Source organism: Triticum dicoccoides, chromosome 4A, assembly GCF_002162155.2.
Source record: "Triticum dicoccoides isolate Atlit2015 ecotype Zavitan chromosome 4A, WEW_v2.0, whole genome shotgun sequence".
NCBI classification, from domain to species: domain Eukaryota; kingdom Viridiplantae; phylum Streptophyta; class Magnoliopsida; order Poales; family Poaceae; genus Triticum; species Triticum dicoccoides.
This window is the reverse complement of record NC_041386.1, coordinates 632,081,819-632,095,894: the sequence shown is the minus strand read 5'-3', so window position 1 is coordinate 632,095,894 and position 14,076 is coordinate 632,081,819. Positions and strand designations below refer to the sequence as shown.

Here is a 14,076-nt window from a genome sequence, read left to right as displayed (position 1 = left end):
TACCTCGATAGAGGATTTTCTTCGTGGCCTGATCCTTTATCAAAAAGAAATAAGGATGAAACTTGAGGAAGACATGATTATCAATAGCAATTCTATGAACGGAGAGAAGATTCTTGTAGTCACTAGGGACATGTAAATTTCTCCTAAGATGAATTTTGCATTTAGGGGTACTAAAAATTGAATGACCAACATGACATATCCGCATACCTTCACTGCTGGCAGTATGGATCTGGTCCTTGCCGCGGTTTTTCTCCTTCATTGTCACCTTCTCAAGCTCACTGGTGATGTGGTTTGTGGCGCCGCTATCGATGTACCAGTTGGTGTCGATTCCAAAGGAGCCATCAGCAGCGTTGGCGACCTTGTCCTCGTCCTGGGAGTCGTCGTCATCTTCATCGTAGCAGTACCAGCAATCTTTTGTTGTGTGCCCTGGCTTGCCATAGATCTGGCAGCAAGGACTATCCGCACGAGCGCGACCAGAGCCGCCGCCACGACGACCCCTGGTGCCCGAGCGCCCTCCTTCGCCACCACCGTGCCCTCCACTTGAGGACCGTCCTTTGCCGTGGGAAGAGCCACGGTAGCGAGAACCACCACCACAACCCCGAGAGGCAGCGTTTGCGGACGACTTGAAGCCGTCGTCACCGCCGGAGCCATGGAACTGAGCCATGCATTGGTCAATGTTGCTGAGCATGGAGAAGATCTCGTCGAGGGAGGCATGAATGACACGAGCATCGAGGGTCGAGACCAGGGGCTGATAATCCTGATCCAGCCCATGAAGGATATAGGAGATGAGTTCATCATCCTGGATCGGCTTGCCGACCGCGGCGAGTTCATCCGCAAGGCCGCACATTGAGGCGAAGTAGGAGGCGACGGACTGGTTGCCCTTCTGGGCGTTGATGATGGAAGTGCGGATGTTGTTGACGCGGCTCAGCGACTGCGATGAGTACATGGCCGCCAGAGTCGTCCAGAGCGCAGTCACCATGGTGACCGTGGTCACCGTGATGAGGACTTCCTTGGAGAGGTTACTCAGCAGGTAGCCGAGCACCTATTGGTCCTCCCTGACCCAGATTGGGTGGAGAGGGTTGGGCTCAAGAGTCTCCTTGCGATCCTTGTCCTTGGTGATGAGGAGCTTGGCCGGTTTCGGCAGGGTGCCGTCGACATAGCCGAACACCCCGGCGCCACGCAGTTGCGGGATGATCTGTGTGCGCCATAGCACATAGTTTGTGCGGGAAAGCTTCTCGGTGACCTGGCCACTTGGGCTAGGCTGGGAGATAGCGTCGGATGAGGAAGATGATGAAGACATGGCTAGGCACATATTGGAATCGTGGAAATCTTAGATGGGAAGAGGTTAGGATCTGATTACCATGTGCGACTGGCAGAAACGTCTTACCCTAGCTTGGGCGACGTGTTGCGTGTTATATAGCAGGGGCACAATAACCCTAACAGCGCATACATGATTCGGTTGAGAGGAGATACAGCTTGGAGAGAAATAAAGAGGAGGAGATAGGTTTAGTTACAACAAGAAGATCTAGCCTAAACTACCTCCTGAACTTATCTCATGCACATGCAAATATCCTCCTCTACCTGAACTGTACGTGACAGAGTACATGCACCTGGTTTAACACCACACTCAAAACATTAAAAACAGAGAGCATTGTTAGTGATGGGCCAGCTTATCAACTTGCACCAGGGTCCTGCCCCCCCCCCCCAAATAAAAGCAGAGAGCAATTGCACATCACCACTACTCCACTAGGCTACCTGGTACTTGCTCATCAATCAACTCATCCAGCTTAACTAGAAGAGGCGTTACATCACGCAAGTTTTCACGTACTGATTGAAATATGTTACTTTAGGCGGCTGGTACAGAAAAGTGTAAAGTTGTAGTGAACTCAAGGCAGTGCATAAATATGCAAGATCATTCCTCGTTACATTTTGCAGGTTACATTAGTGTGACCTCTATTTAAGAAAGACCCAGGTATGTGAGCCCAACAGAAACTCAGGTTACCTTGCTTGTATTTACAGCCCCATATTCTTACTTGTAAGTTGTAACTTAATCTAAATATTTTTGACACACAATATGAAGATACTTCTATTCACAGGTTGAAAGAAATGTTTTAGCAAGGCTGCAATTTGTACACGTGAAGCTGAATTGAGTGTCTTCTTGAATTCAGTAAGTATGATCCTGCAGAACATGACATCTTGCCAACAACACAAGATGAAATATTTGACTTGAAGTAAATTAAGAGTCTCCAAGATCTTTCAGATAGATTGTCGTGGTTTTGTCACGGCAGATGTCCTAGAGAAAGGACTTAGTCATGGAGCCATCGCGATGGGTTAGCTTGAAGGGGTTAAAGCAGACACAAGGACGCAAGAGAGTTTATACTAGTTCGGCCCCTTCGATGAAGGTAAAAGCCTACGTCTAGTTGTGATGGAATTGATGGGGTTTCGATGACTAGGGAGCAAACAAGCTTCGCCTATGTCTCGAGTTGTTGTCTGTGTCCTTAAACTGCCGCCGGGTCGTCCCCTTATATACACGGGTGACACCCGTCGGTTCACAGAGTCCCAACACCGGTCGATATTCGTATCCGGGTTGGTCTCTCCTTATTCCTAACTTACAATACAAGCTTATATACAATTTCTAGTTTATAGCTACAAGTCTTGAACCGGCTACGGGCCTTAGGCCCTCATCTGCCTTCTTGGGCTTTATCACTCTGGAACTACTGATGAAGTTGACCCGGCCCAGATAGGCAGGTTTACGCCCAGCAGTAATATCCCCAACATTAGGCCCCAGATTGATTTGAACAGGTTCATGTCAATCCTTTATCCAAAGCTTCATCTTCAACATCTTCTCATACATTTGTGAACCACCCTGATGTCATCTTCTCGGATTGCTGTAAATCGGAGTGACGTCACGTGTCATAACATAGATATCCATTATGCTTCTTTGTTTAATAGATATGCGGAAATCGAGGCGACAGCTCTGTTCCGTAGCCCCTTAATTGCCGTGCCTGACACATGTCCTTTGCCTTATAAATAGGACCGAAGGGTCATTTCCTTTCTCTTTCCCTTCTTCCCCTTCTGCTTCGTCTTCCTCGCCTCGCCCGGCTTCATAGCTCCGCCGCCACCGTTGACCTCTGCCTCAACCTTGGCCGCTGCATCAACCTAGGCGCACCAGAGCATCGCGGCAACCTTCCGCGTCTTCCTTAGCTCCGGTAAACCTTCTATCCTTTCCCCCGCAGATCTGTTCTAGGGTTTCATGTTCTTGCAGTGTTCATCACCTGTTCGTGCTCATACACTAACCCTGGATGCATCTGTGAACCCCTGCTCTGTATAACGGTAGCTGTTAGTATCCGCTTTTAGTTTCATGCCCTAGACCATAGATCTCACATATATTTCTGCCCATTGATTCAATGCTGTTCTGCCTTGAGCTTTTGAATATTTTTCTTTTTTTCTGAACTTGCTTCAGATCCAACGCTGTAGAGAAATCATGTGAAATCTGTTTCTGCACACTTATCCATCCGCCATCTCAGCTGTCTCCATGCTTAGATCAGGCGGTTTAACCTTGTAGAATAAATTGCCAAATTGGTATATATCATTAGTCCCCTAGTTGAACCGCCAGATGTTGTTGCTTTATAAACTCCGTTTTAGATAGATATGTCTCCGTTTTAACATAGCGCATACCAATGTACCTTGATCAATGCACTTTTGAATCAGGATCTTCTACCTTGTAGATTTCCTCATGGCCAAGCAAGTATATGAGTGCAATTGGGTTCCTTCTCGCGTCACAGAGGCTCAACTGGACGATCTAGTCCTGATTGGCGCTTTAGGCAGCAAAGATACCATCCATTGGAAGGCTCCTGGCAAAGAATGCCCTCCCACACCTCGAGAAGGAGAGGTTGTTGTTTTCGTAGATCACTTAGCCCGGGGCTTTAAGCCGCCCGGTTCTAAATTTTACCGAGATGTTTTAGCCGATTTCCAACTCCATCCACAAGACACTGGCCCCAACTCTGTTACAAATATGTGTCACTTCCAAGTGCTTTGTGAGGTGTTCTTTCAAGAGGAGCCCACAGTGGAATTGTTCACAGAACTTTTCCATCTAAACTGTCGTACTGAGTTTACTGATGGCTCTAATACGGAGTTGGGTGGCGTGGCGATTCAGAAAAGTAAAGAGGTCACATACCCTCATGCCAAGCTGCACAGCCACCCCAAAGAGTGGAACAGACATGGTTCTACTACAAAGACACCTCCCCTGCTGGTGAGAATCCCTTGCCTGGCTTTCGTCCGGGGCGGCTCAGCAATACACACCCTTTTCCTCAAAGATTGACTGCCCAGGAGAGAAGCAAATATGCTCCTCAACTGTCAAAGCTTAGAGCCTTTATGGCCAACGGTTTAACAGGGGTTGATCTCGCTCGCTGTTGGATATCATGGAGCATACTGCCCCTTAGTCAGCGCTCCAGTTTGATGTGCAAGTATACTGACAGTGTTGATGACCCACTGCGACATTCTAAAATCCAGCTCTCCAATGAAGAAATCACAGAGGCTGTGAATAAGATGCTGAATGAACTGGAACATGTCTGCGCTAGAACCGGCCTGCTTCCCTTCTGTGCCACCAACAAACTGCCAGCTGTAAGACTTTGATTTTTCTCTTTGCTGAATCCGTTATTGATATGTCTGGTCATTGTTTAATATCAGTGTCTGTGTAATCATGGCAATGATCCATTTTGGAGCAAGAAACTGCCGCAGGAGAAACCAGGAAAACCAGACAAACCGGAAAGAGCAACTCGGCAAAAGACTAAAGCTGTGAAGAAGACTGCCCACAGGAAAAGAACCACGGCATCTTCTAATCCGGCCCCTGATGATGATGTGGATAATCCGGACCTTGAGGTAGAGCTTGACTCACTTGGTTTATTTTTCATGCGTCTTATTGATGATGATATTTGTCAGGATGATGCCGAAGCCAGCCACGCGGATGCTGCAGAGGTAATTATTCTCTCTTCCGATTCAGAACCTTTGCCTTCACAAAAAATCCGTCAGGCAAACCGGAAAGTTAAATTTTCTCATCCTCTTGCTTATTTGGATCCTAAATTTCTTATGAAGACCCAACAACACGAAGCTCGTCGCACAACCCGGCACAGCGGCAAAGTAGTTACCTCCGCCGGTTTACCGAGCAGTCCGGTTCGAAAACGCCATTCAGAGGTCTCTAATTTGCTTGTCAGTGCTTGTCCTAAAGCGGACTGCTTTCGTCAACCTCTTAATCCGTCTGACTCTGATTACCAGGTTACTTCCCACTCATCTTCTGGCGAGTCATCGGCTACTCAGCTGCCACCGCTCAAAACGGTGCTTGGGTAAGCTATACTTATTGTGATATTTGTAGTACATCGCCTTAGAACATATGCTGTATTTGATTTTGTTATTCTTCTCAGGGCCAAACCTAGGCCAAGCAAGAAGGCCCGCCTGGACAAAGCGGCCGAAGAAGATGCCGTTCTTGAGCCAGGCAAGACACCCGATCTTGAAGCGGCTATTCCTGAGGATATATCCAACGATCCACCGCAGCAAGATGACGATCTTATTGCGGAAGAGAGACCTACTAATGCCTCAGGTCCTGTCAATCAGCCCACATGCTCCATCCGGATTGAAAGCTCCACCGGTCCAGCAAAACCTACTGACAAGCCAACAGCTCCAGTGCAAACCGGCGATACCAAGGATGATGAGGTTGTCATTACTGGCACTGGCCATACTGAGCCAAGCAATCCTGTCGCTTTGTCCAAACATTCTGCCAAGGAAGAATTTGCTGCCTTTGGCAAAGGCAAGTGGAATGCTGATCTGACGACTTACGCTGCTCTGAACGCCCAAGATATCCATTCCGACTATCTGAACCAGTTGTATACCAGTCGCGACTCTGAAGCCGGTCTGGTTAATATGATGAAAGATAAATATGAGGTAACTTCCATATGCTCCTTCCTGCTTGTATGCTTCCATTCTTGCTGACTCTCCTAGCCCCCAAGGGCCGGTTTGTAATATTCTTTCAAACCGGGACTTACTAATATAAATCTTGATGCTTTGAAATTCGCTGATGTAGCCCCCAAGGGCCGGTTCAACTTAGCGTAGTTAAACCGGTACTTTAAGTAATTGAAATTGCCGCATCAGAATATATACGAGCAAATAGCCATTAGCCCCCAAGTGCCAAGTTGAATACTTGTATTGATCTTGGGACTTTGTAAGCAATTGAAAGATGAAGATCGAATATGCATTAACCCCCAAGTGCCAAGTGCATAACTTGTTATGTGGTTGGTACTTCAATCCTTGTACCGCTTTGTTGAAGCATATAACTGTCTGCATGCAGGCTGAGCTGAAGACAAAAGAAAACAAAATCGCCGACCTCCAAGAAAACCTGAAAACCCAACAAGCTGAAACCTCCAAAGCAAAAGAGGAATTAGCCAGCGCTTTAAGCGCCATGGAGCAGCTTAAGGAGAACTTCAAGAAGAAGTAGGCGGATTGGGCCACTAAAAAGTCTACTTTAATCAAACGAGCAGAGGATGCCGAGGCTGCACTAAAACTGGTGGTGGATGAACTGACCAGTATAAAGCGGCACATGCATACTATGACCACTGCTATCTTTGGTAAGCCAGTTTGACTTCTGAATTGACTCGGCCTTCTTACAGAGCTGCCGGTTTAACCCTTATGATATTTCAGGGAGACGCAATGGTCACTTGGGTTCAGATGTGCGGAAAAAATTGAAAGCCGTGTACACGTTGGTCGAACAGCTGTATACTGGCACACAGCGGATCATCTATACCGCATCCCACAACAAACCGGCACCCACTTTGATTCAAGATACCTTGATGAAACTGTCGGTGCTTCCCGCCCGGGTTGAAGAGCTGAAGAAATCTGCTGCTCGAACCGGTGTGATCAATGCCTTAATGTGGGCAAAAGCCTGGGTGCCGGATTTTGATCCTATTGAACCATCTCAGGGCTATCCCAGCTTGAAAGAAGATGGGTCAGAATTTAGTGAAGCGGATCAGCGAGCCATAAACCGGGAGGTCCGTCCGCTAGCTTGTCAACTGGCTGAAGAAGCAGACTTGTCTCGTTATCAAGCTCAATATGATAATCAGAACAAGCGAATAGCTGCCCCAGTTCATGAGTCAGAAAATCTTATCCCTCCAATCTGTAAGCACACTTACGCTCCCGTTATTGACCCATCATTGCTGATCGATGATGAAGCTGTTTTTCAAGCATTAATGGGAATCGACTGGACAACTGTTGATTTCCAGCCACTGGGTAGAGAAACTGAGGCTGAAGCGGCGCAGGATGACCCACAACCATCAGGCCAGGCTGGTGACCAAGCTTGAACCGGAAGCCAGTTTTGAAACTGCCTCTCCTTTGCGAAAAACAATGATATTATTATGGGCACCGTGTTGCCTTGTAATAGACTAGCTGATACTTTTCATGTTGATATGCCTTCGTGCATAATTTGTTCTTCCTGTGGTGATGAACTTTCCAAAGCACTTTCTGCAATAAAAAACTCTTCAAGTGCCACCGCAGTTGTACCGTCCAGCGGAATATGATGTCTGCATATATGAAGTCAAAACATCCAAAAAATTCTTAAGTATATGACCAATTTTTTGCGATACATAATACCTGCCATCGTTGAGCATGAAGTTGGCTTGGCCAATCTTGAAGCAGAGTTTTGCAAACCCACACTGTTGGAGGAGATAACAGCTCCTGTATATATATGACGCTGGTTTACTAGGTAAACCATGCCGGGTTATAATAAACACCGTGTTACTCCATAAGAGGATGTTAACAACAAGGATCAAACCGGGCAAATAGTCTCCGGATTGACGTGAACTGTGTTCCGTCAATTGATTGGTTAAAAAACTTTGTCGGTTTTAGAAAAACGCAATAAAAAGCAAAAAAAACCCTTCAAAGAAAAATGTAAAGCAAATGCAATGACAAAACCGTTGCAAAAAAAGTTTTATTTGAGCTGATCAGATGGTGTTACCATGGCCGAACACGACCAAGCTCCTGTTAGGTGTAACTATGGTTCTAGTCAGCCAGGTCCCCAAATGAAACCGTGGCATTTATGCCGATCAAGTGGCATGTGTTGGGGAACGTTGCAGAAAACAAAAAATTTCCTACGGTTTCACCAAGATCCATCTATGAGTTCATCTAGCAACGAGTGATCGGATTGCATCTACATACCTTTGTAGATCGCGAGCGGAAGCGTTCAAAGAACGGGGATGAGGGAGTCGTACTCGACGTGATCCAAATCACCGGAGATCCTAGCGCCGAACGGACGGCACCTCCGCGTTCAACACATGTACGGTCAGCGTGACGTCTCCTCCTTCTTGATCCAGCTAGGGGGAAGGAGAGGTTGATGAAGATCCAGCAGCACGACGGCGTGGTGGTGGATGCAGCAGTCACCGCAGCAGGGCTTCGCCGTTCTTCTGCGAGAGGGAGAGGAGTAGCAGGGGAGAGGGAGGCGCCAAGAGTCAAGGGTGCGGCTGCCCCTCCCTCCCCCCCTTTATATAGGCCCCTAGGGGGGTGCACCGGCCCTAGGAGATGGGATCTCCTAGGGGGGGCGGCGGCCAAGGGGTGGAGTGCCCCCCAAGCCAGGTGGGGCGCCCCCCCCCCACCCTAGGGTTCCCAACCCTAGGCGCATGGGGTGAGCCAAGGGGGGTGCACCAGCCCACTATGGTCTGGTTCCCCTCCCCACTTAAGCCCATGGGGCCCTCCGGGATGGGTGGCCCCACCAGGTGGACCCCCGGGACCCTTCCGGTGGTCCCGGTACAATACCAGTGACCCCGAAACTCTCCTGATGGCCGAAACTGCACTTCCTATATATAATTCTTCACCTCCGGACCATTCCGGAACTCCTCGTGACGTCCGGGATCTCATCCGGGACTCCGAACAACTTTCGGGTTACTGCATATTCATATCTCTACAACCCTAGCGTCACCGAACCTTAAGTGTGTAGACCCTATGGGTTCGGGAGACATGTAGACATGACCGAGATGGCTCTCCGGTCAATAACCAACAGCGGGATCTGGATACCCATGTTGGCTCCCACATGCTCCTTGATGATCTCATTGGATGAACCATGATGTCGAGGATTCAAGCAACCCCGTATACAATTCCCTTTGTCAATCGGTACGTTACTTGCCCGAGATTCAATCATGGGTATCTCAATACCTCGTTCAATCTCGTTACCGGCAAGTCACTTTACTCGTACCGTAATGCATGATCCCGTGACCAGACACTTGGTCACTTTGAGCTCATTATGTTGATGCATTACCGAGTGGGCCCAGAGATACCTCTCCGTCATACGGAGTGACAAATCCCAGTCTTGATCCGTGTCAACCCAACAGACACTTTCGGAGATACCTGTAATGTACCTTTATAGTCACCCAGTTACGTTGTGATGTTTGGCACACCCAAAGCACTCCTACGGTATCCGGGAGTTACACGATCTCATGGTCCAAGGAAAAGATACTTGACATTGGAAAAACTCTAGCAAACGAACTATACGATCTTGTGCTATGTTTAGGATTGGGTCTTGTCCATCACATCATTCTCCTAATGATGTGATCTCGTTATCAATGACATCCAATGTCCATAGTCAGGAAACCATGACTATATGTTGATCAACGAGCTAGTCAACTAGAGGCTTACTAGGGACATGTTGGTGTCTATGAATTCACACGTGTATTACGATTTCCGGATAACACAATTATAGCATGAATAAAAGACAATTATCATGAACAAGGAAATATAATAATAATGCTTTTATTATTGCCTCTAGGGCATATTTCCAACAGTCTCCCACTTGCACTAGAGTCAATAATCTATTTACATTGTGATGAATCGAACACCCATGGAATTCTGGTGTTGATCATGTTTTGCTCTAGGGAGAGGTTTAGTCAACGGATCTGCCACATTCAGGTCCGTATGTACTTTACAAATATCTATGTCTCCATCTTGAACATTTTCACGAATGGAGTTGAAGCGACGCTTGATGTGCCTAGTCTTCTTGTGAAACCTGGGCTCCTTGGCAAGTGCAATAGCTCCAGTGTTGTCACAGAAGAGTTTGATCGGCCCCGACACATTGGGTATGACTCCTAGGTCGGTGATGAACTCCTTCACCCAAATTGCTTCATGCGCTGCCTCCGAGGCTGCCATGTACTCCGCTTCACATGTAGATCCCGCCACGACGCTCTGCTTGCAACTACACCAGCTTACTGCCCCACCATTCAAAATATACACGTATCCGGTTTGTGACTTAGAGTCATCCAGATCTGTGTCAAAGCTAGCATCGACGTAACCCTTTACGACGAGCTCTTCGTCACCTCCATAAACGAGAAACATTTCCTTAGTCCTTTTCAGGTACTTCAGGATATTCTTGACCGCTGTCCAGTGTTCCTTGCCGGGTTTACTTTGGTACCTTCCTACCAAACTTACGGCAAGGTTTACATCAGGTCTGGTACACAGCATGGCGTACATAATAGACCCTATGGCTGAGGCATAGGGGATGACACTCATCTCTTCTATATCTTCTACCGTGATCGGACATTGAGCTGAGCTCAATTTTACACCTTGCAACACAGGAAAGAACCCCTTCTTAGACTGATCCATATTGAATTTTTTCAATATCTTATCAAGGTATGTGCTTTGTGAAAGACCTATGAGGCGCCTTGATCTATCTCTATAGGTCTTTATGCCTAATATATAAGCAGCTTCTCCAAGGTCCTTCATTGAAAAACTCTTATTCAAGTAGGCCTTAATGCTGTCCAAGAGTTCTATATCATTGCCCATCAAAAGTATGTCATCTACATATAATATGAGAAATGCTACAGAGCTCCCACTCACTTTCTTGTAAACGCAGGCTTCTCCATAAGTCTGCATAAACCCAAACGCTTTGATCATCTCATCAAACAGAATGTTCCAACTCCGAGATGCTTGCACCAGCCCATAAATCGAGCGTTGGAGCTTGCACACTTTGTCAGCATTCTTAGGATCGACAAAACCTTCCGGCTGCATCATATACAATTCTTCCTTAAGGAAACCATTAAGGAATTCCATTTTGACGTCCATTTGCCATATCTCATAATCATAGAATGCGGCAATTGCTAACATGATTCGGACGGACTTCAGCTTCGCTACGGGTGAGAAAGTCTCATCGTAGTCAACCCCTTGAACTTGTCGATAACCCTTAGCGACAAGCGTAGCTTTATAGATGGTCACATTACCATCCGCGTATGTCTTCTTCTTAAAGATCCATTTATTTTCTATGGCTCGCCGATCATCGGGCAAGTCAGTCAAAGTCCATACTTCGTTTTCATACATGGATCCCATCTCGGGATTTCATGGATTCCAGCCATTTGTCGGAATCCGGGCCCGCCATTGCTTCTTCATAGTTCGGAGGTTCACCGTTGTCTAACAACATGATTTCCAAGACAGGGTTGCCGTACCACTCTGGTGCGGAACGTGTCCTTGTGGACCTACGAAGTTCAGTAGCAACTTGATCTGAAGTTTCATGATCATCATCGTTAACTTCCTCTCTAGTCGGTGCAGGCACCTCAGGAACATTTTCTTGAGTTGCGCTACTTTCCGGTTCAAGAGGCAATACTTCACCAAGTTCTACTTTCCTCCCACTTACTTCTTTCGAGAGAAACTCTTTCTCTAGAAAGGATCCATTCTTGGCAACAAAGATCTTGCCTTCGGATCTGAGGTAGAAGGTATACCCAATAGTTTCTTTAGGGTATCCTATGAAGACGCATTTTTCCGACTTGGGTTCGAGCTTTTCAGGTTGAAGTTTCTTGACATAAGCATCGCATCCCCAAACTTTTAGAAACGACAGCTTAGGTTTCTTCCCAAACCATAATTCATACGGTGTCGTCTCAACGGATTTCGACGGAGCCCTATTTAAAGTGAATGCGGCAGTCTCTAAAGCATAGCCCCAAAATGATAGCGGTAAATCGGTAAGAGACATCATAGATCGCACCATATCTAATAGAGTGCGATTACGACATTCGAACACACCATTACGCTGAGGTGTTCCAGGCGGCGTGAGTTGTGAAACTATTCCACATTTTCTTAAGTGTGTGCCAAATTCGTGACTCAAGTATTCTCCTCCACGATCTGATCGCAGGAACTTGATTTTCCTGTCACATTGAATTTCAACCTCACTCTGAAATTCCTTGAACCTTTCAAAGGTCTCAGACTTGTGTTTCATTAAGTAGACATACCCATATCTACTCAAGTCATCAGTGAGGGTGAGAACATAACGATAACCACCGCGAGCCTCAACACTCATTGGACCGCACACATCAGTATGTATGATTTCCAATAAGTTGGTTGCTCGCTCCATTGTTCCTGAGAATGGAGTCTTGGTCATTTTACCCATGAGGCATGGTTCGCACGTGTCAAATGATTCGTAATCAAGAGACTCTAAAAGTCCATCTACATGGAGCTTCTTCATGCGTTTGACACCTATGTGACCAAGGCGGCAGTGCCACAAGTATGTGGGACTATCATTATCAACCTTACATCTTTTGGTATTCACACTATGAATATGTGTAGCATTACGCTCGAGATTCATTAAGAATAAACCATTCACCATCGGAGCATGACCATAAAACATATCTCTCATATAAATAGAACAACCATTATTCTCGGATTTAAATGAGTAGCCATCTCGTATTAAACGAGATCCTGATACAATGTTCATGCTCAAACTTGGCACTAAATAACAATTATTGAGGTTCAAAACTAATCCCGTAGGTAAATGTAGAGGTAGCGTGCCGACGGCGATCACATCGACCTTGGAACCATTCCCGACGCGCATCGTCACCTCGTCCTTCGCCAGTCTCCGCTTATTCCGCAGCTCCTGCTTTGAGTTACAAATGTGAGCAACCGCACCGGTATCAAATACCCAGGAGCTACTACGAGTACTGGTAAGGTACACATCAATTACATGTATATCACATATACCTTTCGTGATGCCGGCCTTCTTGTCCGCTAAGTATTTGGGGCAGTTCCGCTTCTAGTGACCACTTCCCTTGCAATAAAAGCACTCAGTCTCGGGCTTGGGTCCATTCTTTGGCTTCTTCCCAGCAGCTTGCTTGCCTGGCGCAGCAACTCCCTTGCCGTCCTTCTTGAAGTTCTTCTTACCCTTGCCTTTCTTGAACTTAGTGGTTTTATTCACCATCAACACTTGATGTTCCTTTTTGACTTCTACCTCTGCTGATTTCAGCATTGCAAATACTTCAGGAATGGTCTTTTCCATCCCCTGCATATTGAAGTTCATCACAAAGCTCTTGTAGCTCGGTGGAAGCGACTGAAGGATTCTGTCAATGACCGCGTCATCCGGGAGATTAACTCCCAGCTGAGTCAAGCGGTTATGTAACACAGACATAGTGAGTATGTGCTCACTGACAGAATTGTTTTCCTCCATCTTACAGCTGAAGAACTTGTTGGAGACTTCATATCTCTCGACCCGGGCATGAGCTTGAAAAACCATTTTCAGCTCTTCGAACATCTCATATGCTCCGTGTCTCTCAAAATGCTTTTGGAGCCCCGGTTCTAAGATGTAAAGCATGCCGCACTGAACGAGGGAGTAATCATCGGAACGTGTCTGCCAAGCGTTCATAACATCTTGTTCTGCAGGGAGAACAGGTGCTTCACCTAGCGGTGCTTGTAGGACATAATCTTTCTTGGCAGCTATGAGGAAGATCCTCAGGTTCCGGACCCAGTCCGTATAGTTGCTGCCATCGTCTTTCAGCTTGGTTTTCTCTAGGAACGCGTTGAAGTTGAGGATAACGTTGGCCATTTGATCTACAAGACATGTTGTAAAGATTTTAGACTAAGTTCATGATAATTAAGTTCATCTAATCAAATTATTCAATGAACACCCACTCAGATAGACATCCCTCCAGTCATCTAAGTATAACATGATCCGAGTTAACTAGGCCGTGTCCGATCATCACGTGAGACGGACTAGTCAACGTCGGTGAACATCTTCATGTTGATCGTATCTTCTATACGACTCATGCTCGACCTTTCGGTCTTCTGTGTTCCGAG

The 14,076-nt window shown here is 46.6% G+C and overlaps 1 pseudogene; it reads right to left on the bottom strand.

The window, feature by feature from the left end:
* Nucleotides 1–726: 726 nt before the first annotated feature.
* On the bottom strand, nt 727–808 carry LOC119290353 (annotated as a pseudogene).
* Between the last annotated feature and the right edge of the window lie 13,268 nt (nt 809–14,076).